We start from the raw sequence: 27,560 nt of genomic DNA, 5'->3' as shown, positions 1-27,560 counted from the left end.
GAAAGGTTGATAAAGGAAAGGAAATTTTATTGATTTATAGGAACAGAGATGCAAGAAATGTGCATGAAATTGAATTCTCAAACTTCATATCCAAGTTGTAAGAAAAATCCCTCTTAGATAAGGTTGAGTTTAACAGTATAGACCAACACCTAACAACCAGATAATAGAGGCGGGGGCATTTGTTAGGCTCGGTGATTGGACCCTTGGCTCACTTGTCTTCACTCTCAAGGAGATTGTCAGTTATAGTTTTTTTTTTTAATGAAATTTTGAAAATCTGTTATTTTACATCATAATTAAGATTCTACTTAACTCTTTGGCCATACATGTCTTGAGTGCTTAATGAAAACACTTATTGAAGTTATGGACACAGGATTTTGAAAACGTAAACCCCATTATTCTTGGTAAAGAAAGATTAAGACATTGCTTGCAAGCCCTTCATAATGGGATTTAATTTTAAGGGCTGGAGGGATCTCAACAGTTAAGAACACGTCCTGCTCCTGCTCTTGGTTAGGTCCTGGATTCATTTCCCAGCACCCATACGGTACAGAATACAACTGCTTGTAGCTCCAAGGGTTCTGATCCCTCTGCCTCTATGGTTACTCACGCTCATGGGCATATATTCACACTCATATAAATATAGTTGAAAGGGAGATTAAATATTTTAAAAAGTTAAGTGTTAAGGCATACCCATTCTTCAGTTATCAACAAGGTCAGATTTTTTTCATGTGTTGACAGAAAAGAAATAAACTTATGTTTTAGTATTCAGGGGTTTGTTTTAACAGTTACATTCTAAGGCATATGCTATGCTACTTTCTACATTATATTTGGTGTGTAAATTACATTTGTTAGAATATCTGATAAAAATTCCATCATGGATAGGGGAAGGGCCCATGAGTCTCTACTCTTAGCCTAGGACCTATTGGCACTTGGTAGCTGCTAGGGAGAGAAAGTCTGTGTACTTCAGGGGGTGTGAACCCTGGTAATTGACCATGCTTTAATGGAAGGTTCTGCGCTCACGCACGTAGGGGCGGTAGCAATTGGGTTCATGTGGCGCCTCACATATATGGAATAAAAGTAGGAGGGCAATGTATATGGGGGGATCTGGATCTGTGAGAAGCTGGAGGGGAGCAACAGAGAATGAATGAGATCAAAATTGATTTTATATGTCCATGAAATTCTCAACAAACCAGTAAAAATAGTGTATTATGAAAGAATCTTTAGGGAAAACAAAATATTAGTGTTTCTTCCATTCTCAATCAAAGTAGATTAAATTTGTTCCTTACCAACTTGGAGAAGGCTGACCTCCTGGACTCTATATACTGATAGTATATAAAATAAATTGATACATGATTGTAGCAGTTTAGTTTTGAAACACCGCTGAAATGTTTTTTGTCTACTTTGCTTGTGGGATGTAGTGTGTTTCCCCTCTCACCTTCAGGAAGGCCTTGTTAATTATACATGGATGAGATCATTTGTGCAGAGAGCCATGCTGGCTTTCTTCACTGTGGACACACTGGGGAGAAATGCTGGGGCTTACATGGGCTGCATGATTTTGATAGAAATGGAATATTCCAGGCATGAAAAGATCAGGAGGCACCCTAGTTAATCGTTTATTTAACTATTAAAAACGAAGAAGACAAGTTACTGTGAATGGCAAAACCAATCTGGTAAATTGCACGAACCGAATCTCTAATTGCACCTAATGGGAACCACAGACGAATTGAGAAACAATAGGTATCCACTGTATTCTACTATTCAGATTATGATTTACACAAAATAGACTTTTGTGTTAAGCTCATTTCCAGCAGACATAGCTGGGTCCCCAATTTTGTATACTTCTCTGGAGTCTGAAGACAGAGCTAGAGTCATAGCTGTAGGGTCTTCGGGGTTTCACATCACATTCTAATGGCCTCATCAAGGACTTAAGACATTTATCTTTCTTTTTTCATCTTCTAGAAGACTAAATGAGGTCTCATGTATCTGTGAAAGAACTGGCCCTTTGAAAGATCCTGTGCAGTTAACAAAGATGGCAGGTAGTACCTCAATTCAGGGGTGGATAAATGTACTGGAAGACTTTGTCTCATTTCTGGTGACTTTTCTTCTCTTGGTGAAATAGGATCTAAATTCAGTAAGAAGAATTATAAAGGAAACTTCAAATACAAAACAGCAAGTCACAAATGGAACCGTCTAGGTGAGTGGGGGGAGTGAAAGATCTTGCAAAATATATTCAAATTGTTCTGTAGTATAATGGGCCTATTTGGTGTGCTTACAAATTTAAATTTAGTCAGCCTACTTGCAGTAGTATTGTGGTGTGTGTATGTGACATGTGTGATTGTTTTTTTAAATCTAATTCAAGTAGTTGGGTGCAGGTATAAAGGAGGCAGGAAATAGAAACTTCCCTAAGGTTTTTGTTTATTTGAGACAGTAAGAGGGAAAGCAGGAAAGAACTGAAGGTAAACACAGTTGATGCATTTTGATGCAGTTGATTTAAGTTTCATATGCAGGGAAATAAATACATAAGGAAGTGAGAGAAAAAGATTAGGTAGCCGGAACTATAATTCTTAGGCAGTGATGATTGGTGTGATTGAAGAGACAATGGGTATGACTTGGAAAGAGAAGAGAGTTGAGGGACTGAAGTGGCAGAGAAGAGGGGTTAATATTTGGTAGTGACAGTGCTCCAGGATGTGATCGTTGGCTATAGAACAATGCCATTAGATTGAAAATATATGTAAAGGAAGGTCGGTGGTTGGAAGGAGCACCTGTTTGCTTTCAGTAATTGTGGGCAACTTGATTTATTACCTAAACTGGAATACCTATGAGAGTATACTACAGACCTAACAAAAGTGATCACAAAGCAAGTAGCATCAGGACTGCGGCTATGTAAGAAGGAGGGGGTGCTCATGAGGAGCAGGTGGGATCTCCAAATCCTGAGAAGAGCAGCCTTCCGGTTATCGGAAGATCAGAGAGTGCAAGGTCCAACAGTGACTTGTGATCTGCCGAGGAGAGTGTCTTGAGATTAGAAACAGAAGCAAGGAGGAGGGCCACTTTATTTCTGAGATGAGTAATGCGAAGCTTTTGAGAAACAGCGAGTAGCTGCCATTTGAAAGGGTGAATGGAAGGCACTGTTCTTACAGATAAGCTAGATTTCGCAAGAAGTCACTGTGAACGTTTGGAGGAGCCGCAGATACATCGAGGTCACTCAGGACTTTTAGTTATGTTCTAAACGTTCAATGGAGTATTCCTGGAAGTGAGAAGAGAAGAGATGAAGGCAGAGAAGCCTTGGGGATTTTGAGCACTGGAAGAAGCCTGTGGATATTTGTCTGTTTGATGATAGAAATGAACAGTGATGCAGTATTTGGTGCGTGCAGTAGTGGAAAAGATTTGCTAATGAACTCGAAAGACCCCCTTGAAGGCTGAGGCTTCTTGGGGATGTAGTATACACTGTGTCCATCCACCCTGTATAGGGTAGCCCACATCCATTAACTAGTATCTTCCTTTCCAGATTAGGTGTTTTAAAGATGCGACAACAGTGCATGGCAAAATAAGGGGAAATGAAAAATGCTCAATGTGGTTTGACAGGGATTTGCCTTTAAGACTCATGACACAAAGAGAAAGTGAAAATGTGCAAAAAACAAACAAACAAACAAACAAACAAACAAAAAACAACAGACAAAACCCATCACATTAAGTTGCCCATTCATAACATACTATAATTATCAGGTTCTGGAAACAGGAGATTCTATATAACGATTTCCTTTGTGTCTTCTGTCATTAACTGTACCAAAGTACGGAGGCAGATGAAACTTCCAGGTGCATTATGGGAAGCACCTCGCTGCCTTACACAGCAGGTTGGCGCATGTTATTGTTTGACTCAGAAGGAGACCTCATTCTTTTGTGGGAATAAAGGAGCCTAGTGCTGGTAGCATACTAAGAATCCCGAAGCAAATCCTTTTATAATATGTAAATAAATGAAAATCATTTGCTCTCTGTCACTCCCGTTTCTCTCCATCTTTCATATCTACCCATGAGGTTCCCGGCATACATTTAACCACCAAATAAGCGGAACTGCAAATAAGTGTACCTGGGGGGAAACCTTGCACATCTGTGGCAAGCATCCCCCAATGGGATATTAATGTATTTATTTAAATGTAAACCCCATGCCAAATTTTGAGGAGGCTCAAATTTTTAAAAGAATTTTATTTTTCATTTTTTTCCTGTTTGTTTTGAAGAACAAATCAGGTAAAAAGAATAAGGTTTTGAGTGACGTGTAAGGCTTTTTCTTGAAGAATATTTAATGCCTCAGCAAGTGGCAGGGTGAACACATATCCAAGATCATTTTGAAGTACCACTATTTCCTCCTTTGCTAGGTTGGGATCTAATTGTCCTCCAAACCTCAGGTATTTATCAGTTCTTCCACGTCCCAGGTATAAGTGGTTTTCTGGTCCAAACCTTTCATTGCCCTACTTCCCAGTGCTCCCTCTCATACACATTGAAGTAGACACTACTTCTTCTTTATGTAGGAAATGCTATTCATTTTATGTGATCTGTGAGCTATGCTCAGGAAATGTTAGTTTAATTAAAATGTATAGAACACAACTTCACTCTTTCTCTCCTTGTCCATACTGTGTTGCACAGACACAGTTGTCCACTGTAGTGGCAATTTTATTTGCAAATCCTGTTTCATATTGCAAAACTCTTCTTATTTTTTTTTTCTTTTTCGCAGCTAGGGACGGAACCCAGGGCCTTGCGCTTGCTAGGCAAACGCTCTACCACTGAGCTAAATCCCCAACCCCCAAAACTCTTCTTATAAGTAGAAAGTAACTTAAGTTCAGAGAGAACTGCACAGTGCTACAATATGCATGAACTAATGTTCAAACGTATCCTAGGCAAAACAAGAGGAACCAGAAGACTTTGAAAGTCTTGGTAAAGCTGCAAATAGTGGACCTCAGATTCTGATAATGATGTACTCATACCCTCCTTAAATGCCCTCAATTGCTACTTCTCCTTCAAGTGGATATAAAGAGGCATCTCCCTCTAAAATCATGCCATACCAAGCATTACATTGTTTTCCCAATGGCGTTTTATTATCCTTACTAAGACCCGCCACTACTTCATGTTGCTTCCTGATGATCTCTTCACAGGTTACCTTCAAGTGGCAGCCCGACAATGATACATTTTCCCCTTCTTGTGGATCCATGTCTGTGCAGACATAATATATTCTGTAGGTAAGATCTAGCTATGGCAGTCATGTTTCCAATTGACCTCCATTGACACTTGCTTCTAGTGAAAGGGTAGGTGGAAAGGATCCAGACCAAAAGTTATGCCTGAAATGTCAAGGATACCAGGCTATAAAACAATCATTAATGTTTTTCTAATCCCGAATGAACCAAATAATCCTCCTTTTCCTGCTTCTGTGTTTATTATTGAGTGAGATCATATGACTTAGGAAAGTGAATAGGTTCTTATTTCAGGTTAATTGTTCATGGTCTCAACTGGTCTTCAAGTTGTCTAGTGGTTTTACTTAATTCCTCTAAAGCTCAAGGCTTGAGAAAAAGATCAATATTTCTTATTAATGATGATGACCAAGTCCAGAAGGGATGATAGTGAGAGGCAAGACACCGATGTGAAAATGAGTGCTACATAATGAGTTACCGTGCTGTGTACTTGCTTCATGATTGATTGTGAAATGGCACAGTAGGTCACTCAGCAAACAATCACTCAAGAGTTTTGATGGCTGCATACTAATATCTATAACTCAAGTAATCTGTGAAATGAAAAGGGGGTAGAATGTTACAATAAGTTTTTTTCAAATTTTTATGCATTTGGGGGTACATTTTTCTCACTTCATATACATTTTCATATATGTGCATATATATGTATATGTGTGAGTGTGTGTGTGTGTGTGTGTGTGTGTGTGTGTGTGTTTATGTGCTATTCATTTAACTTTGGCAAGTCACACACCTCTGGGAATTTAGTTATTTCTTTTCCAGATTTTTAGGAATATAAAAACTCAAGCTATTTCCTCATAATTTTCTGGGTTTAATTGCTGTTTGTCATGTTCTCCTTTCGTGTCTAACTTTATTAATTTAGGTCGTTTCTCTTTTGATTTAGTTAGCTAAGGCTCTGTCCAAGCTTATTAATCTTTCCAAAGAACATTGCTTTATTTAGTTCAACTTTTTTCTTGCATCGTTCTCTCAATCTTCGTTTTATTCAATTACTCCATGACTCTAATTCATTCCTTTCTCATATTGACATTGGATTTTACTTGTTTGTATTTTTGTAAGACTTTTGTGTGTTATCAAGAAGTCATTGGGATAACTGTTTTTTTTCAAGGAAAGCACCCATAGCTATAAAGGTTGCCTTAACTTCCTTTGATGCTCTGATAAGATATGCTCAAGTCTGCATTTGATTCTATGAATATCTCGTTTCTTCCATGGTCTCTTCTCATTCAAGTCTTATAAACCTATGTTCTGTGTCTATTAATTTCAAGTTTTATTCTACTACGACATGATAAGATGTAAGAGAATATATATATATATATATATATATATATATATATATATATGGAGAGAGAGAGAGAGAAAGAGAGAGAGAGATTTGATTTATACCCTAACATTTGACTTGTTTCTTAAGAAAGTTCCATGAACTGCTATGAAGACTATATGCTCCACTGCTATTAAATGGAACATCGTATAGATTTACATTAATTCTCTTTGATCTGTGATATAGTTTGGCTATGAAATTTATTTTAATTTTTAATCTAGATGATCTCTGTTGATAAGAGTAGGGTATTAGAGCCACCCACACATACTGTATCTTAGCCTCTGTTTTTTGTGTCTCATAGTCTCTCACGAAGTGAGAGTGAGTGTCCTAACATTTAGTGCAGTTTTATACTACACTTACGATCCTATTTCTGATGAATCATTTCCTTTATTAATATGTAGTGACTTTTCACATGTTGGCTTGTGTGATACGCTGTCAGTTATGAGTATAGCTATTCCTGCTTGGTTTTGGCTTCTACTTCCATGGTTTATCTTTTTCCTTTGTATCTGCTCATGTTGTTGAGGGGACAGATTTTCATAGACCACAAACAGGTGGTCTTGCTTTAAAAACCAAACCAAGGGGCTGGGGATTTAGCTCAGTGGTTAGAGCGCTTACCTAGGAAGCGCAAGGCCCTGGGTTTGGTCCCCAGCTCCGAAAAAAAAGAACCAAAAAAAAAAAAAAAAAAACCAAACCAAACCAAACCAAAACAACAATAGCCTCAAGTTCTTGTCATACAGATGCTTTTGTAAGCAGGTCGAGAAAGTTCCTAAATATGCAGGTTCATCTGTCCAACCAATAGGATACTGGGCTTCTGGTTATCTTCCCCATGCCCTGAGTCTTCAGTTCTTTCATTCTGAAGCCTCCAGTTACTTCCTATAAAGCCGCTCAGTTTCTCTACCTGCCTGAGTTATTGCAAATGAACATAATGTTTGCAACCTTATCTCACCCCGTGAATCTTGGGATATCCTTAATATTTCCATAACATTTTGTAATTTTGTAGGGTTTTTGTTTGTTTATTTGTTTGTTCGAGACAGGGTTTCATAGCACTGGTTGTCCTGGAACTCACTTTGTAGACCAGGCTGGCCTCAAACGCAGAAAGCTGTCAGCCTCTACCTCTGAGTGCTAAGATTAAAGGCATGGGCCATTGTTGCCCAGCTTGCATTTTGTTTTTGATTCAAAGTACGACCACATATTTTGACTTCGTTAGACTTTTTAAATATAAACATTGGAATGATGGGAAAGCTGAGTGTATGAAAGCATATAAAATATGAATGAAAGTAAGCACTATTATAGGATGATTAAGAAACAGTGTAGTTAAAACATGTACTCTTTTCCTTGAGTAACTGCCTACCGCTGTCACCTACACTGCGTCAAGAATGAAAAAGAGCAATGCTTTATTGAATTTTATTTTTAGGTCAGGTTCTTGTTGTGTAGCTCAGGCTAGACTATATTTCCCAATTCTTTTGTGTTACTCTCTCAATTGCAGGGGTTATAGGCATATGTCACTACATCCGGCTGGTAAATGCCACCATTACCCTTAAAACTGGAATGCAATTCTGCTCTTGAGTTTGTATAAGCAGAACAGTATACACACATTCTTGTTTCTGGCTCCTTGTAGTTAAATTGATGTGAGTCATTTACACTGTTATTTGCGAATGTGTGTGTGTGCGTGTATGTGCGCACGTGTGTGTATGTGAATATGAATATATATATACATATATATATATGTATATGTGTGTGTGTGTGTGTGTGTGTGTGTGTGTGGTATGTATATCCCATGGCCTTCATAGTCTGTATGAATATAAGACCATTATTTATTCATTTTATTTATTTTTTTTATTAACTTGAGTATTTCTTATTTACATTTCGAGTGTTATTCCCTTTCCCGGTTTCTGGGCAAACATCCCCCTAATGCCTCCCCCTCCCCTTCTTTATGTGTATTCCCCTCCCCATCCTCCCCCCATTGCCGCCTTCCCCCCAACAATCTAGTTCACTGGGGGTCCAGTCTTAGCAGGACCCAGGGCTTCCCCTTCCACTGGTGCTCTTACTAGGATATTCATTGCTTCCTATGAGGTTAGAGTCCAGGGTCAGCCCATGTATAGTCTTTAGGTAGTGGCTTAGTCCCTGGAAGCTCTGGTTGCTTGGCATTGTTGTTCATAAGGGTCTCAAGCCCCTTCGAGCTCTTCCACTTCTTTCTCTGATTCCTTCAACAGGGGTCCTATTCTCAGTTCAGTGGTTTGCTGCTGGCATTCGCCTCTGTATTTGCTGTATTCTGGCTGTGTCTCTCAGGAGAGATCTACATCCGGTTCTTGTCAGCCTGCCCTTCTTTGCTTCATCCATCTTGTCTAATTGGATGGCTGTATATGTATGGGCCACATGTGGGGCAGGCTCTGAATGGGTGTTCCTTCTGTGTCTGTTTTAATCTTTGCCTCTCTATTCCCTGCCAAGGGTATTCTTGTTCCCCTTTTAAAGAAGGAGTGAAGCATTCACATTTTGATCATCCGTCTTGAGTTTCATTTGTTCTAGGCATCTAGGGTAATTCAAGCATTTGGGCTAATAGCCACTTATCAATGAGTGCATACCATGTGTGTTTTTCTGTGATTGGGTTACCTCACTCAGGATGATATTTTCCAGTTCCAACCATTTGCCTACAAATTTAATAAAGTCATTGTTTTTGATAGCTGAGTAATATTCCATTGTGTAGATGTACCACATTTTCTGTATCCATTCCTCTGTTGAAGGGCATCTGGGTTCTTTCCAGCTTCTGGCTATTATAAATAAGGCTGCGATGAACATAGTGGAGCATGTGTCAAAAAAGATGTTGGGGCATCTTTTGGGTATATGCCCAAGAGAGGTATAGCTGGATCCTCAGGCAGTTCAATGTTCAGTTTTCTGAGGAACCTCCAGACTGATTTCCAGAATGGTTGTACCAGTCTGCAATCCCACCAACAATGGAGGAGTGTTCCTCTTTCTCCACATCCTCGCCAGCATTTGCTGTCACCTGAGTTTTTGATCTTAGCCATTCTCACTGGTGTGAGGTGAAATCTCAGGATTGTTTTGATTTGCATTTCCGTTATGACTAAGGATGTTGAACATTTCTTTAGGTGCTTCTCAGCCATTCGGCATTCCTCAGCTGTGAATTCTTTGTTTAGCTCTGAACCCCATTTTTAATAGGGTTATTTGTCTCCCTGCGGTCTAACTTCTTGAGTTCTTTGTATATTTTGGATATAAGGCCTCTATCGGTTGTAGGATTGGTAAAGATCTTTTCCCAATCTGTTGGTTGCCGTTTTGTCCTAACCACAGTGTCCTTTGCCTTACAGAAGCATTGCAGTTTTATGAGATCCCATTTGTCGATTCTTGATCTTAGAGCATAAGCCATTGGTGTTTTGTTCAGGAAATTTTTTCCAGTGCCCATGTGTTCCAGATGCTTCCCTAGTTTTTCTTCTATTAGTTTGAGTATATCTGGTTTGATGTGGAGGTCCTTGATCTGCTTGGACTTAAGCTTTGTACAGAGTGATAAGCATGGATCGATCTACATTCTTCTACATGTTGACCTCCAGTTGAACCAGCACCATTTGCTGAAAATGCTATCTTTTTTCCATTGGATGGTTTTGGCTCCTTTGTCAAAAATCAAGTGCCCATAGGTGTGTGGGTTCATTTCTGGGTCTTCAATTCTGTTCCACTGCTCTATCTGTCTGTCTCTGTACCAATACCATGCAGTTTTTATCACTATTGCTCTGTAATACTGCTTGAATTCAGGGATAGTGATTCCCCCTGAAGTCCTCTTATTGTTGAGGATAGCTTTAGCTATCCTGGGTTTTTTGTTATTCCAGATGAATTTGCAAATTGTTCTGTCTAACTCTTTGAAGAATTGGATTGGTATTTTGATGGGGATTGCATTGAATCTGTAGATTGCTTTTGGTAAAATGGCCATTTTTACTATATTAATCCTGCCAATCCATGAGCATGGGAGATCTTTCCATCTTCTGAGGTCTTCTTCAATTTCTTTCTTCAGAGTCTTGAAGTTCTTGTCTGATCTTTTACTTGCTTGGTGAAAGTCACACCAAGGTACTTTATATTATTTGGGTCTATTATGAAGGATGTCATTTCCCTAATTTCTTTCTCGGCTTGTTTCTCTTTTGTGTAGAGGAAGGCTACTGATTTATTTGAGTTAATTTTATACCCAGCCACTTTGCTGAAGTTGTTTATTAGCTTAAGTACTTCTCTGGTGGAACTTTTGGGATCACTTAAATATACTATCATGTCATCTGCAAATAGTGATATTTTGACTTCTTCTTTTCCGATCTGTATCCCTTTAACCTCCTTTTGTTGTCTGATTGCTCTGGCTAGAACTTCAAGAACTATATTGAATAAGTAGGGAGAGAGTGGGCAGCCTTGTCTAGTCCCTGATTTTAGTGGGATTGCTTCAAGTTTCTCTCCATTTAGTTTAATGTTAGCAACTGGTTTGCTGTATATGGCTTTTACTATGTTTAGGTATGGGCCTTGAATTCCTATTCTTTCCAGGACTGTTATCATGAAGGGGTGTTGAATTTTGTCAAATGCTTTCTCAGCATCTAATGAAATGATCATGTGGTTTTGTTCTTTCAGTTTGTTTATATAATGGATCACGGTGATGGTTTTCCGTATATTAAACCATCCCTGCATGCCTGGGATGAAGCCTACTTGATCATGGTGGATGATTGTTTTGATGTGCTCTTTGATTCGGTTTGCCAGAATTTTATTGAGTATTTTTGCGTCGATATTCATAAGGGAAATTGGTCTGAAGTTCTCTTTCTTTGTTGGGTCTTCGTGTGGTTTAGGTATAAGAGTAATTGTGGCTTCATAGAAGGTATTCGGTAGTGATCCATCTGTTTCAATTTTGTGGAATAGTTTGGATAATATTGGTATGAGGTCTTCTATGAAGGTCTGATAGAATTCTGCACTAAACCCGTCTGGACCTGGGCTCTTTTTGGTTGGGAGACCTTTAATGACTGCTTCTATTTCCTTAGGAGTTATGGGGTTGTTTAACTGGTTTATCTGTTTAACTTCGGTACCTGGTATCTGTCTAGGAAATTGTCCATTTCCTGAAGATTTTCAAGTTTTGTTGAATATAGGCTTTTATAGTAAGATCTGATGATTTTTTGAATTTCCTCTGAATCTGTAGTTATGTCTCCCTTTTCATTTCTGATTTTGTTAATTTGGACACACTCTCTGTGTCCTCTGGTTAATCTGGCTAAGGGTTTATCTATCTTGTTGATTTTCTCAAAGAACCAACTTTTGGTTCTGTTGATTCTTTCTATGGTCCTTTTTGTTTCTACTTGGTTGATTTCAGCTCTGAGTTTGATTATTTCCTGCCTTCTACTCCTCCTGCGTGTGTTTGCTTCTTTTTGTTCTAGAGATTTTAGGTGTGCTGTCAAGCTGGTGACATACGCTCTTTCGTGTTTCCCTCTGCAGGCACTCAGTGCTATGAGTTTTCCTCTTAGCACAGCTTTCATTGTGTCCCATAAGTTTGGGTCTGTTGTACCTACATTTTCATTAAATTCTAAAAAGTCTTTAATTTCTTTCTTTATTTCTTTCTTGACCAGGTTATCATTGAGTAGAGCATTGTTCAATTTCCACGTATATGTGGGTATTCTTCCCTTATTGTTATTGAAGACCAGCTTTAGGCCGTGGTGGTCTGATAGAACGCATGGGATTATTTCTATCTTTCTCTACCTGTTGAGGCCCATTTTTTGACCAATTATATGGTCAATTTTGGAGAAAGTACCATGAGGAGCTGAGAAGAAGGTATATCCTTTTGCTTTAGGATAGAATGTTCTATAAATATCCGTTAAGTCCATTTGGCTCATGACTTCTCTTAGTCTGTCTATGTCTCTGGTTAATTTCTGTTTCCATGATCTGTCCATTGATGAGAGTGGGGTGTTGAAATCTCTTACTATTATTGTGTGAGGTTCAATGTGTGTTTTGAGCTTTAGTAAGGTTTCTTTTACGTATGTAGGTGCCCTTGTATTTGGGGCATAGATATTTAGGATTGAGAGTTCATCTTGGTGGATTTTTCCTTTGATGAATATGAAGTATCCTTCCTTATCTTTTTTGATGACTTTTAGTTGAAAGTTGATTTTATTTGATATTAGAATGGCTACTCCAGCTTGCTTCTTCTGACCATTTGCTTGGAAAGTTGTTTTCCAGCCTTTCACTCTGAGGTAATGTCTGTCTTTGTCTCTGAGGTGTGTTTCCTGTAGGCAGCAGAATGCAGGGTCCTCGTTGCGTATCCAGTTTGTTAATCTATGTCCTTTTATTGGGGAGTTGAGGCCATTGATGTTGAGAGATATTAAGGAATAGTGATTATTGCTTCCTGTTATATTCATATTTGGATATGAGGTTAAGTTTGTGTGCTTTTCTTCTCTTTGTTTTGTTGCCAAGATATTAGTTTCTTGCTTCTTCTAGGGTATAGCTTGCCTCCTTATGTTGGGCTTTACCATTTATTATCCTTTGTAGTGCTGCATTTGTAGAAAGATATTGTGTAAATTTGGTTTTGTCATGGAATATCTTGGTTTCTCCATCTATGTTAATAGAGAGTTTTGCTGGATACAGTAACCTGGGCTGGCATTTGTGTTCTCTTAGGGTCTGTATGACTTCTGTCCAGGATCTTCTGGCTTTTATATTTTCTGGCGAAAAGTCTGGTGTGATTCTGATAGGTCTGCCTTTATATGTTACTTGACCTTTTTCCCTTACTGCTTTTAATATTCTTTCTTTATTTTGTGCGTTTGGTGTTTTGACTATTATGTGACAGGAGGAGTTTCTTTTCTGGTCCAATCTATTTGGAGTTCTGTAGGCTTCTTTTATGCTTATGGGTATCTCTTTCTTTAGGTTAGGCAAGTTTTCTTGTATGATTTTGTTGAAGATATTTACTGGTCCTTTGAGCTGGGAGTCTTCACTCTCTTCTATACCTATTATCCTTAGGTTTGATCTTCTCATTGAGTCCTGGATTTCCTGTATGTTTTTGACCAGTAGCTTTTTCTGCTTTACATTATCTTTGACAGTTGAGTCGATGATTTCTATGGAATCTTCTGCTCCTGAGATTCTCTCTTCCATCTCTTGTATTCTGTTGGTGAAGCTTGTATCTACAGCTCCTTGTCTCTTCTTTTGGTTTTCTATATCCAGGGTTGTTTCCATGTGTTCTTTCTTGATTGCTTCTATTTCCATTTTTAATTCCTTCAACTGTTTGATTGTGTTTTCCTGGAATTCTTTCAGGGATTTTTGTGACTCCTCTCCATGGGCTTCTACTTGTTTATTTATGTTTTCCTGGAATTCTTTTAGGGATTTTTGCGATTCCTCTCTGTAGGCTTCTACTTGTTCTCTAAGGGAGTTCTTCACATCTTTCTTGAAGTCCTCCAGCATCATGATCAAATATGATTTTGAAACTAGATCTTGCTTTTCTGGTGTGTTTGGATATTCCGTGTTTGCTTTGGTAGGAGAATTGGGCTCCGATGATGCCATGTAGTCTTGGTTTCTGTTGCTTGGGTTCCTGTGCTTGCCTCTCGCCATCAGATTATCTCTAGTGTTCTGCTATTTCTGACAGTGGCTTAACTGTCCTATAAGCCTGTGTGTCAGGAGTGCTGTAGACCTGTTTTCCTGTTTTCTTTCAGCCAGTTATTGGGACAGAGTGTTCTGCTTTCGGGCGTGTAGTTTTTCCTCTCTACAGGTCTTCAGCTATTCCTGTGGGCCTGTGTCTTGCATTCACCAGGCAGGTCGCTTGCAGCAGAAAAGTTGGTCTTACCTCTGGTCCCGAGGCTCAAGTTTGCTCGTGTGGTGTTGCTTATGAGCTCTCTGCCGCGCAGCCACCAGGAAGATCTGCGCTGCCCTTTCCGGGAGATTCAGTGCACCAGGGTTCCAGATGGCATTTGGTGTTTTCCTCTGGAATCAGTAATGTGTGCAGAGTGCAGTCTCTTCTGGTCCCAGGCGTGTCTGCCTCTCTGAAGGTTTAGCTCTCCTTCCCACGGGATTTGGGTGCAGAGAACTGTTTATCTGGTCGGTCCCTTCAGGTTCCGGCGTTGTCTCAGACGCAGCGGACCTGCTGCTCCTGGGCCCTCCTCTACGGGAACCCATAGGCTGTATACAGTTTCCTCTTGGGCCAGGGATGTGGGCAGGGGTGGGCAGTGTTGGTGGTCTCTTCTGCTCTGCAGTCTCAGGAGTGTCCACCTGACCAGGCGGTGAGGGCTCTCTCCCATGGGTTTGGGAGCAACGAGCTGTTGCGGGCAGGGATCCGCGGGTTTGGGACTCCCGCTAAATCTATTCAGTTTATTTTTAAGATAGAACTTAAACTTCAGGAGATTGAGTTTCCGTCAATACCAGTATTTCTATCTTTCTTTTCTTTATTGCCACAAAATATGTAACACTGGTCAGAACTATGTTCACATTAATCAGGTGCACATGTTTGATGACTGTTACATGTACATATTATACGTTTTATGCACAGTGAGCAGCAGAGATTGTCAAATCCGGTTGTGATTTTTAACACAATGATATTGCTATAAGGGGGCTTATAAGTGGGAAACATGTTTTACAGTATAAACCAAATTAGGATTAAAATAATTTATTTGCTTCCTTTGTTTCACAATTGTTATTATTATTATTATTATTATTATTATTACTTATTACATCTTGTTATTAGCGCTCATTTTTTTTAGAAGATTGAATGGGACTGGAGAGATGGTTTGGCACATTTGAGTGTTCACTCGTCTTGCAGAGGAGTTGAATTTGGTTCCCAGAACACAGGTAAGGCACAGCACAACCATCTTTAAGTCCTGTTCCAGGGGACCTAGCACCCTCTTCTGGTCTTCACAGGTATCCATATAAATGTTCACACATACATATCCACATTCACACACATACGTATGTACACGCACACACACACATACACAGACACAGACACAGACACAGACACAGACACGGAGACAGAGAGACAAACACATCATGAAATAATTATTTAACAAAGAATTAAAATAATACTGTTTCTTTTAGGGAGTTACTTTTTTTTAAAACATGTTTCCCTACCACAGAATATTTAAGAAACTAATTAATATAAGTCCACTGCTTGTCTTTTTCTCAGGTTTGAGGAAATTTTGGGAATATTAATTTGATTTTGCAATAATGTATTTTTAAAAGTAAATCAAGTGTGAGTCAAATGAATTTGCACTATGTAACAATTTTAAATCAATTTAAATTTAATTATTTAATTATTTATTAAACGATTTATTACATTTATTGAATGATTAAATAATTTATGAGTTATTTAAAATGTAATTAAAATTACAACAGTGTAGCAATTATAAAGTTAAATGTGATTTTTATCACTCTATTATTACTATTATGGGTTACTTAACTATGATGATTATTTTTATATCGTTTTACCAAAGAAATCCCTCGTTATGATATCCCTATCATATGTGGAAGTAGCAGACGTTGGATGGGCTAGTGCTCCCATGAATGAAATTCCAAAATGTGGAAGTCTACAACAAGAGAATTATGACCTTGAGGCCAGCCTGGGTTATACAGTTAAGATAAGTTCTCAATAAATCAAAACCAGAAAAAAAAAGAGCAGGGTCTTAACAAATAGTAATTTTGATGACACTGGTTCAAAGTACTCTCTCCTCAGTATACACAGATGTAGTATAAGATGTTCTTCCAGTGGTTGTCATTCTTCTCTGTCTCTCATGTTAGAGGCAAGTTGTTTTTAAATGTATTAATCAATCAGGGAATTAGTATGTTTCTTCAACAGGAAAGACGCCTATAGCTTTTTATTCTAGGCCTTCCACACAGGGATCGGGCTGTACTTTAGACATTGTTCGTTTCGGATTCTCTCTTTGTGTTTATAGGTGGATTACCTTTTATGGGCTAATGGTTCTTTAAAAGCCTATAAACACCCTGTATATTTGCAGCTTTCTTGATAACAAAGCCAAAAGAGCTATGACAGACCTCTGACTGAAGCTCTTAATAACACTAGTAATCTGTAAGTCATTAGAAGAGCGGAGTTGTGTTGCCGTCAGTTTGAAATGTTATTTTTGGTTAGTATTACATGCAAATATAATGAGTTTCTTTGATAATCATTTTATGAAAACAAGACTTACTGGAAATTTGACCTGAATAGGCTAAAGAGACTTTGCACACAGCATTATGGGTAAAATTCTTACAGAGTGTTCTTTTTCTTGCTCTGGCTGACTACTGGCTTCTGCCTTAAAATCATTCTTCTGGGACACTTTATTATAAGATTGATTTTAACTATAGTCACCATGCCACACTCTTTTTAATTTCATAGGGCCTCTGACTCTGTTTGCTTTCAGGAGTGGAATTTGAACCAGATGCACTGACTGCTGATGGGAAATGTTTTATGCTTCACTTAGAGCCCCCATCAATGTTTCATTGTTTGTCATTATTATCCTTATGGCCTTTAGGGAAGGAATAAGAGAGGCACTGACAGTGGGGCATCTTAATGTAAAGACTTTGGGAATGTTCCTTTGCTTGTGTGTGTGCATGTGTGTATGTGTGCATGTACATGCGTGTGCGTGTGTGTTGTGTGTGTGCATGCACATGCGTGTGCGTGTGTGTGTGTGTGCACATGCATGTGTGTGCATGTGAAACCCTCAGATCTATAAATTTCTCAGTGGGTAATGAGAGATTAGCAATTTAAATCCAAATCGATGTGTTGCATTGCAGCAGAATCTGGAGAGGAAACTACTGATTCAGCACAAATCCCACTTTCGGAATCTGCAGAGAAGAGAATTCACAGTGACCACTTCTGGGTTTAAGTCCCATTAGCATAGATCTCTCCTGGAAGAATTGGAGCCCGAGTACATAGCCTGTGGGCTGATCTTCTGTTACCACGAGTCTCACTTTTCTGGGCAGCTGGCTGGTTGCTTTGTGGATGTCTGCGGGGATGTCAGCCAGCTGGAAGACAAAGCCACGGCTCTGAGTGCTTGCCTGGATAATAGACGCAAACAGCCTCTCATTCCCTCTGAAAGCAATTCCATATAAAATGAAATAATACTCAATTCATTCTCCCCCACCCCATTGCTCATCAGCAAATAGCAATAATGTGTGAAAATGATGTTGCTCCATTGATGCTCTGGAAAAATACTTTCATGAATTAGAACTCAGTCAGCATTTGGATTTTGTCTCCTCCTGTGCTTTAAAATCCAGCCATCTGCAAGAGCCTTGCCTAACACTCTTGCGGACCTCTCACAGGTGGTACCTGATGCTGTATGTCACCCTCATATGTTGAGGTTTGTCTGTCCAAGTCAGCTTGAATCTGATAATATCCTGTCAATTAAACCAAAGCCTGTTCCCAAAGCCAAATATCACAAGTGCCTCAGGCACCTGCGAAAAACCCAGGCACGCAGCCTCGGATGGATAGTTAGGTGTTCAATTGCTTGATTTATACGCATGTGTGTTTCTGAAATTACAGCTGCAGGGTTTCATGGTCTCTGTGGGGGTGTGAACAGCTTTGCTGGCAAGCCCATTATGCCTTACTTTGGAAATTTGGCTCCCAACACAAACTCCCCCTCCCATAACTGGTGCTGTACAAAGTCTGTGAGTCACTTTTCCATTTGCTTGCCGCGATGTTTCCCAGAGACAACAATTCACTTCGCTGTCCTAGTGGGGGTTGCTCATTCATCGCTCAAGTCTAACCATCCTCAGTTCTCACTATGTAAATGGCAGATAATGACACTGTGGATGAAGAACAAACTGGCAAGATCAGACTCTCGGGCCCCGTCTCCGACCCTACTTCTTGTAAAGTTGCTCCAGGGAACACATTTCTTCCCACAGAATTTTATTTCCTCAAAGGAAGGGTTTGAAATGGAGGCATTCATTCCAAAGGAGGCTCTGTTGCGCTTTTGGTCTTTCAGCTTTTGAAAAACAATGCTTTCCTTGAAATTTCATGTATACTTTACCCTTTGGGCTTAGCTGTGGAAAAGCTTATGATTGAAGCATCCCCAGTCACTCACGATAGTACAACCCCAGAGACCTTATCACTGTGCTGTCTAATTGAGTAAGGTAGATGTGCAGTCTGGTGGAATTGTCTGTTATAGGGTGGCAGCCATGGCCCTCTTCCCTTTGAATCACTCCAGCATTTGAAACTTTGTATCAGGGTGAAGAGAGTATACAAAATCAAATATTGATGAGCAAACTTAGACTATGAAGGTTTGTGTATTGGGAGAAGACAAGGGCATGGAAGGATTCTGCTGTCCAAGCAGAAGAAAATGGTTCTAACATGTATAACTTTGTAGCTTTGCCACTATAAGATGTTGCTATTATTAGATATCCTGTTCAGGAGGAAATTAAGCAAGGTCATTTCAGTAACACTTCAAGAACTCACACTTTCTACAGAACCCCCATCTCCTCCAGGGACTAATAGAAACTCAATATGGGAAGAAAACCTACTCTTTTTCATCTCTCCTCAGAATCATTTCAGAGGATCATAACTGCTAGAGATTGAAAAGGCCCATTCAGCTTTCAGCCGCAGCCTCTGGGGATCAGGGTAGCAGTTTCTCCTCACACTGTGGAAATTTCCTACTGTTTTGTATGGCTTTATTTTAATGGCCTCAACATTTTTCTCCACTTCATTGGAAAACATAGTCTAGGTTGCAGCCAATCTCGCCAAAAGAATTACGTTTTTTAAAATAAAAATTAAAAGGTATCTCTCTTTGTGTAATAACTTACTAGATATTTAATTTAGACTGAGTGATTTAGCAGGTTTAAATTAATGTAAGACTCGAGATTGTGGAAATCCCATTTTTTGAACTGAGATCTTACACTGTAGTTCAGGCTAGCCTTGAACTTGAGATGGTCTTTCTTCCTCACTCTCACTAGTTCTGGGATTATAGGTTTGTGCTGCCATGCCTCACACAAAAGTCCTTTGCTTTTATGTCCCAGTTGAAACAGTAAAATACTTAAGGGACAGTCGTTCAACAGCACATAGATTTCAATTAAGTAGTAGGTGTGTGTGTGTGTGTGTGTGTGTGTGTGTGTGTGTAAATGTCTTTTGATCAATGATGACTGGAACAAAACATTGCTATAACAAAGAGAGCAAAGGCTCATTTGACCTCTGTTTTAGTTTGCTTTTCTGTCATAAACACCATGATCAAAAGTAAGTTGGTCAGCAGGAAGGGTTAATTGAAATTTACAGGTCCATGATTGAGGTTGAATCATTGGATGTTGTCCACCATCCAAGATAGGAACTCAAGGCAGAAACTTAAGCAGAAACCATAGAGCATCATGCTTAGTGTTTTCTTCCTGGCTCATGTTCAGCTATATTGTTTTATAGCCCAGGTTCATTTGCCTAGGCATGTTACCACCAACGTTGGGCTGAGTCCTCCTACAATGTAGGACTTACATAAATCAAGACAATGTTCAACAGGTATGCTCACAGGTCAACCTGATCCAGGTGGTTATCAATTGTGGTTTTTCTCCTCCCAGTTGGTTCTAGTTTGTAGCCATCAAAATAATGCCTTCATGGGACTGGAGAGGTAGCTGGGAGGTTAACAACAGTGTATGGACATAGGGCTGGAGAGGTGACTGGGAGGTTACCAGTGTGTAGATATGGGGCTGGCTGCCTATTGGCTCTTGCTTCTGATATGATGGAGATGGGGTCTTTACTACTCAGACTGATCCTAGTATTCAGGCTCTTCATTATGACACATACTGTATCTTTTATTTAGAATATAAATGGCTAAACAGAGATACAGGTAAATGGATGTAACCGATCTACAGTCACTATATTGCACTTTCCCCCCATGTTCCAGGGAAGGATTCTATGTTCCAGACATTCACTCTTATACCAGTGAGTACTTGCCATAAAAATTACTTGACCTTGCTCGAAAGCCTTTACCTCCTGCATCGTTTTTCTATTGAGTTGTCAATGCTGATAATAATAAATAATGAATGCTGATAAAATTAAATAATAAAATGCTGAGAATAAATGAGAGTTTCTTGCTGAGTTCTAAATAGGACATGTATACCACCGCTCTAAAGATCAGGATCATTGTAGAAGAAGGAGGTAAAAGAATGCAGAAGCTGAAAGATAAGAAGAAGAGATATGAAATGTTGTTTTCTGGTTAGAGCCAATACAGCCATGACCTTATATAGCTTTGCAGATGATACCCGAAATGGCCCTATGGGACATACCCCTTCCTAATGAACTATTGCCCATTAGTAAATTGTAGGGGAGAGCAATCTCTATCTTCAGTTATATATTCACTCAAAAGACAACCAGGTTGCAATGCATAGTTACACATATGATCCAGGTTAAACTCAATGGGTATAAAAAAGAGACATGAATGTAAGAAAAGAACTTGTAGGAGGGGTAATAGAGGTGGGAAGGAGAATATAGAAAGGGAGGAGGTTAAGTAACCAAACACACACACACACACACACACACACACACACACACACACACACACACACACACACACATATATGGTATTTAAAGGTACTTTATTTACAGAACTTTCATTTACTTTGTAACATAGAACAGTAATTCAGGAGTGGAATAGATCTGTTGGTAATTACATTATCAACTCATATATTAATATGGAATTCCATAATAATTTTATGCACTAATTTTATTTATTAATATGTATATTAATTTATCAGTTATATATCATCTATTAATTCATATATTAATATAGAAATCACTTTTCTGTATACTTGATCACAAACTATTACAACAATCAACTTCTACTTTCAAAATCTGAGTTTTAAAAATAGTAATAACAGAGATTTCAAACACTATGAGAACCAAGGGAGCAGAGCTGATCTGTAGTAAATAGATTCATTCTTTGTAAGAATCCATTCTGTTATTTCAGAGATAGATCTATCTTCCCTCTAGGCTCAAAACCCTCCTCTAAATTGCTAACTATTTTTGAGCAGTTGCTTTTAGTTAACTCTGGTAGGGATTTCTTTATTAAATATTCTGGTTCCTGCTTGTTCACAGATTTTGGATTCACTTTAGCCATGTTGAATATCACGGGCTATATTTTTCTTGTAGCATACATGAATCCTTCCCTGTGATCAAATGTTGAACACACAGAACTGCTTCTCTCTACTCTTAGACTTGTATCATTTCCTGTCTAAATTCCACTTCATAAAGGATCCTAAGACTATTGAGAAGTATTTCCTTACAGGGAGCATTGTTGGTATCTATTATTAATCTATAATCTCTATTGATTTGTAGATGAAATTTGACACTGATGCTAAGAATATTTTTTATGAGACTGGGTTTTTCTGAAAAAACAAAGATTGACCTTGAACTCATGACCTACCAACCTCAACTTTCTGAGTGCTGGGAATACACACACACACACACACACACACACACACACACACACACACACACATAGTACAACACCATGTGTAGCTCAGTCTTAGAAATTTAGTTAGATTGTGATTTTGTATGAGGTTTATAATTTTGATTGAAGAAAATATGTATGTAATCTTCTGATGCAAAGTTTACCAGTGCCTGTTTTCGTAGTCTAGGAGTAGCACATTTGTCTTGCTTTTACCAGTTGCTGTTAATAATCCCTGATTATTATTGTTGATTGATGCATTTCTTGTAGTTTTGTCAGTAAGTATATATGATCTTCCATGACATTAGATACATAAGTTCATAGAAATATATTGCACAATCGTAATTGGGTATGTTCATTTCTTTACTCACAATAATTTTTAACTTCCAATTGTTGGTCTGCTTCCAGGTTCCTTTGACTTTATCTAATATAACCCTCCTCTTTCCTTTTTCATGCCTCATGCATTTTGCTTTTAGTACTTAGGGATATTAAAAAAACATATCAGAGAAACTTTTAATAAATGATCTTGACTATTGTAATATTTCCTTTTATTAGGTTGACATTTTTACCAACATTGTATTTTTGAAATGTAGAGTTCTTGGTTTCTCTCAAATTTTTTGTAGTATCTACTGAAATTCCTTTGACTGGTTTGAGAAGTACTTACTCTTTATGAAAATTCATGCTAAAGCTTAGTTTTTCTGGTGACTTTAAGTGGAACATTATCTATAATTTCTAGTTGAGTAAATCAAGTCATTCCTGTTTAGAATTCTGAGCTTCAATTCTAAGTTGCTGTAAATATTCACTCCTTTTTAGCTCTCCCCTTTCCATTTGGTCTTTGCTTTTTTTTAAGCAATGAAATATTTCCCAAGGTATTTCCTTGTCCTTTATTCTCCTGTGTTTGCACTGCATGTGTTTTCCTCATGTGTTGTACAGTTGTTGCAGAACATGCCTTGGTGGGCTTTGAATGATAAGCTTTTTGAAGCCCTACGTGGCTAACAGGGTTTATATTTCATAATCAGAGTTAAAGAAAATGTTCAGATACAAAATGAATTCTGGTTTAATGTGGTTTTCTTTCCACAATAAAATAAAGGTTCACAGTCTTCTTAAATAGAAAATTATACTTGAAAAGTTTACTGTCAATGTGCTTTTAACATTCGTATGATTAGATTTTCTTCCTTGAGCCCTCAGGGAATTTTTATTTTTATTTTTATTTTATTTTTTTAGTGTTCTTGCATGCTAACATGTCTCAGGATGGAATTCTTCTTATCTGTCCAGTTTGTAATTATGCATTAGTTCTGACAAATTTAAGTTGTCACTTATCCTAAAATCTCTTGACCTGACTTATAGCTTTTCCACTATAAAATTTTATGTGTTGCTGACTTTTGCAGTCTTTGTATCCTTTTATTCTTCCTATCCCTTGGTTTTCTCATTATAATCTTGGGGACAGTGCTTTTTTAAATCTAGTTGTAGGCAAAATTGCTGTTCCATGAAACAGCCACTTCCATGTCTTTTTTATTTGCTTTGCATGCCATGTACACAGACTTACAGAATCTATCAATATTGATCTAAGGAATTGAAGACAAATTAATTGAGCCCCTGGAAGCTTCAACAGAGTTCAGAGGGGAAGGATGAAAGATGGACTTGTCTGACAATGCTTCATTGGTTAAAGTATGATGGAATGAACTACTACTGAACATCTACTGAAGTTCAAGGTACTCTGCTCATTTCCTGAGACCAAGAACATGGAAACGAGGGGAGCTCATATTGCCAATGGTGCCTTTCTTGTTGTTAGTGGCAAATAGAATTTTGGGATCAAGATTAGATTAGATTTCAGAAATTTAAAAGGAATGCATCTTGTACCTCACACCCAACACTGAATAGGTCATTTCTATCAAGCAATATGAGTACATTACTTTATGTTTTCTTAGTTCTTAAAACTGCGTGGATAGCTTGAGAAGAGATGGATGCTGAATTTTAATTGCTTTTGAAACTATTCCTGCTATGCTGAGTAGAACTCCATTACATACCTGTTGGCTGAGCAGGTGAAATGAGAGGAACTCAGAGACGTAAACCGGTGTCATTGCACACATGTGACTTTCAGACCTGCTTTCACAGGATTGAAGACTCTATGATTCGGTTCTCCTAAGGGATGAAAGAGTACACATTCATTTATAAGGATAACTTTGGTTTTATGACATTGAAGTCACTGTTAATACAGAGAAATTATATGGCCTTGTGGAGAATGTTATCATCATAAAGGAATGTGTTCCTTAACTGAGGCTGCCTTTTTGCTTGTGTGTATAAATATGTTGTGCTGTGTGTGTGAAAGAGAGATGTTAGTAAATTTCAAGCCTGTAATTCACAATTCATTAAAAAGGTATTTATCCTCATTTTGATTTTACTACATTTTCATTTTATGATATTGCTTCCAATTAAGGGAAGATTTTTAAATTTCATATTTTCACATATTTAGATTTTCAGCATTTTGTTACTGGGTGTACTATAGGAGGGCTATACACACCACTTAATTAATATCACCTCAGATTATTACTATCTTTGGATAATAGTCTCAGTAAGTATCCTACATGCTTTTCAGATTTCTCTTCAAAAGAATGCAATTCAATGTTTGTTTGCCAGGGCTCAATGCTCGTTGATTACAAGGAAGTTAGCTATCGCTTCCCTTTCAACTAGTACTTATGCTACCAAATTATTGTGATAATAAGTCAAATAATTAAAGTTACTTGTGACTTACTGTAGTTTTTTTGAGACAGGGTCTTACTATGTAGCTGGGCTGGTTTGTAACACCCTATGTGGACCAGACTGCCTAAAACTCAGAGATTCTCCTGCTTCTACCTTCTAAGGGATGAGGTTAAAGGCATGCCCCACTACACCTGACTACTTGTGTTTTCAAAAGTGTATCCGCCTTCCTTTTCTCTATTAGTGAAAGAATATGGATTTAATTAATTCAGTGCATTTGGAGGGATAGGGAAAGATATGTCTTAGTCTTAGTGGTTTTGGATATTGTGTAACCTAATATCCCAACAGTGACTTCATATTTGTTTCTAAAATATATGGCAGCAATGTATCATCTGTGTTCTCGAACTGCCTGGAAGCCTATCTCACAAGTGAATTCCTTTCAATTAGGGATAGGAGCCCAGTGCTCAACACTTATGTATGGTGATTAATGCATAAGGCAGCGTTCAAGCTCTTTCAGAGAATGTATTTGAAATAAGCAGCTTGATTTTCTATCATATTTAGCTCATTAAAAAATATACCTAATGAAAATACTCTGCCTGCTGCAAGACAGGACTGTAGATGGTTTTCTTAGTTAATCTTCTATTACTCATAGTGTGCGGACAGTCCTAATGATTCCATTAGAGTTTAAATAACAGAATTCAGCACAAATACATTTTTTTTACCGAACAGGAGAAGCATCATTTCTCTGCGACTGCAGCTGCTGTAGTTGGAGATGAGGCCTTACTATCCCTTGGGGAGATTACTGTCTCTGCCAGCTGACTTAGTTTTTATACAGCCAGCGATTTATTAGATTGCTTTGCTCTTAAGTGTGATAATAGGCCTTATGCTTAGTATGGTTCAGAGACTTCCAGTGCATTAATATTTTATGGCAGTGACAGGCAAGACACATTTTGTTTACCTAACAAGACAAGTCAAGCCAGCGCTGATATGTACCAGAGATTAGCGCTTTTAACTTACAGGAGCCCTGCCAATTATATATTTAGGACTTTGCAAAGGCTCTTGTGATTGTGATTCAATCAGTTTCTTATTTTTCTCATAGCCACTGTGAGCAAAAGAAGTCATCACAGCCTCACAGTCTGGCCCCTAGTATTCATTGACTAATGTCAGCTATATAACGACAAGTAGCTTTTTTTTCCCATTAAAGATTGTGTTATACTTGGAAATCACTCAACCATGTGCTAAGGCTTAGATGGATGAATGTGCCTTTCATTTCATTCAGAAGACAGTCTCGATTCATTTAAATTACCCATTAGGAGAAATTGTGTGTGTCGTACTGCTCTTGTTTTCTGGAATTTTGTTGTTTCCCAGGTCTCTAGAGAATACAGATACAAATAAAACATCAAAGATAAAAAAAAAATGTTGGAATGGACACAAGAGTTCCTGATGGACCACTTTGGCTCTCTCATTAACAAGGTCATCAACTTCTTTTATTGAACAGGAATCATATCTCAGTGAATAGGAAAGGTTAGAATATTGATTTTCTTTAATTCCACATCTTTCACTACATCAAGGTCAAATACATGCTTTTGAATTGTACATGCAACATTTCTTTAATGCTTTAACGGATTGTGGGTATTGCAGATGACATTTTGAATCCTTATTTTAGAGCTGGAATTTGTATGTTGGTACAGTTGTAGAACTGATTGTAAATGCTCTAAGTCTAGTTTAAATAGGCAGTTGAGTTAAAAATTACTCAGGGTATCTTCTGAACCTTCGGAGTGATCGGAAACAACACGTGCTGCGGCTCAGAGGCTTCGTTTAGAAGGGAGCAGCAAAATAGGTGCAGGAAACCGGCTCTAGTCCAACTTTAGAGAAAGAGGTCGGGGGTTTGGGGAGAGGCAGCTGCAGATTTAGAACCTGGAGACAGAACACCGAAAGGGAAGAAGCTGAGATACACTGAGAAGTAAGTAGGGACATGTGCAGACCCCAAAGACACATTGATTTAGCCAAGTTGCTACTACCCGTAGCCTTGCAGTGAGGCATAAAGACAAAGCCCAGTGTACCCTGCGGGGTCTAACTGTGGGCTCAATACTTTCCCAGCGTTGCCAGCCTCAGAGGAAAAGAGTTAGCTTCCACATGTTGGGGTCCCCGTGGTTTCTCTGTGGCTGGCTCCAGGCCTGCACTGGAGGAAATCTGCTGATGTTTCAGAGAGGCCAATCAATCTGTAAAACATTAGGAATGGGTTTGCAGACTGCTTTCTCTCTTCAAGCAGGAGTGGGAAATCTAAGCAGGATATGAATGTAAATTTTCAACGGGATTAAAACCCGGAGAGTTCCAAACATACAATAAAATAAAAACAATCGCTGTGTTACACAAACTTTCGCTGGTTTCCCCTTTTTTTTTTTAACGTTTTGGAAGGGTTTGGCAGGATGATACCTAGTTTCTGATGATCAGAAAGGGTAACCTCACCTCTTCAGAGCTCCTTTGCTCCCTTTGCGAGTGTCTGGAGAAGGTTGACTCAAATGCTAGTTACTTGAGTTTTAGTAAGGACCAATGCAATCAGATTTATCTCAGTCTCCTCTGTTCCTAATTTAGATTTCATGCAACACTTTCTGATTGCAAACCCTGTGGAAGAAAAACCCTGTGGTGATGAAAGAAGGGAACGGAGATCGAGCTGAGCTTCATCCACCAGGAAATACAGCAAGAACCGAGTAGCGAGGTACGGCCATGTGCTGTGCCCAAGCATAACAGTGTGGCTATGTCCTCTGCTTTATTAATGTGTTCAAACAATATTTTTTCTGTCTTGCTTTTCTCCCCAAGGCTCTAAGGTTCTCCGAGCCTGAGAGAAAGCTCAAAATACCACATTGTTGGGAAAGAGCTGACTCTGGCTTTCTTCGGGGAATTTAGAGACTCAGTGATTTGGAGAAAATTGCATGGCTGGTGATTGGCTGTGCCTCTGTTTTTATAAGTGATTAA

The 27,560-nt window shown here is 38.6% G+C and overlaps 1 long non-coding RNA gene across 1 annotated transcript in view; it reads left to right on the top strand.

Moving 5' to 3' along the window:
* Nucleotides 1-27,303, top strand: part of LOC108348854 (uncharacterized) — a 127,996-nt gene extending 100,693 nt beyond the window's left edge. The window contains exons 7-13 of the long non-coding RNA XR_015642564.1: nucleotides 1,957-2,033; nucleotides 2,117-2,191; nucleotides 5,142-5,225; nucleotides 15,218-15,321; nucleotides 20,346-20,383; nucleotides 23,458-26,108; nucleotides 27,180-27,303. This is a non-coding gene — a long non-coding RNA (uncharacterized LOC108348854). The remainder of the gene's footprint in view (nucleotides 1-1,956; nucleotides 2,034-2,116; nucleotides 2,192-5,141; nucleotides 5,226-15,217; nucleotides 15,322-20,345; nucleotides 20,384-23,457; nucleotides 26,109-27,179) is intronic.
* The last annotated feature ends 257 nt before the right edge of the window (nucleotides 27,304-27,560 follow it).

Source organism: Rattus norvegicus, chromosome 18, assembly GCF_021556685.1.
Source record: "Rattus norvegicus strain SHRSP/BbbUtx chromosome 18, alternate assembly SHRSP_T2T, whole genome shotgun sequence".
Taxonomy (NCBI): Eukaryota; Metazoa; Chordata; class Mammalia; order Rodentia; family Muridae; genus Rattus; species Rattus norvegicus.
This window is presented reverse-complemented; position numbering and strand designations above follow the sequence as displayed.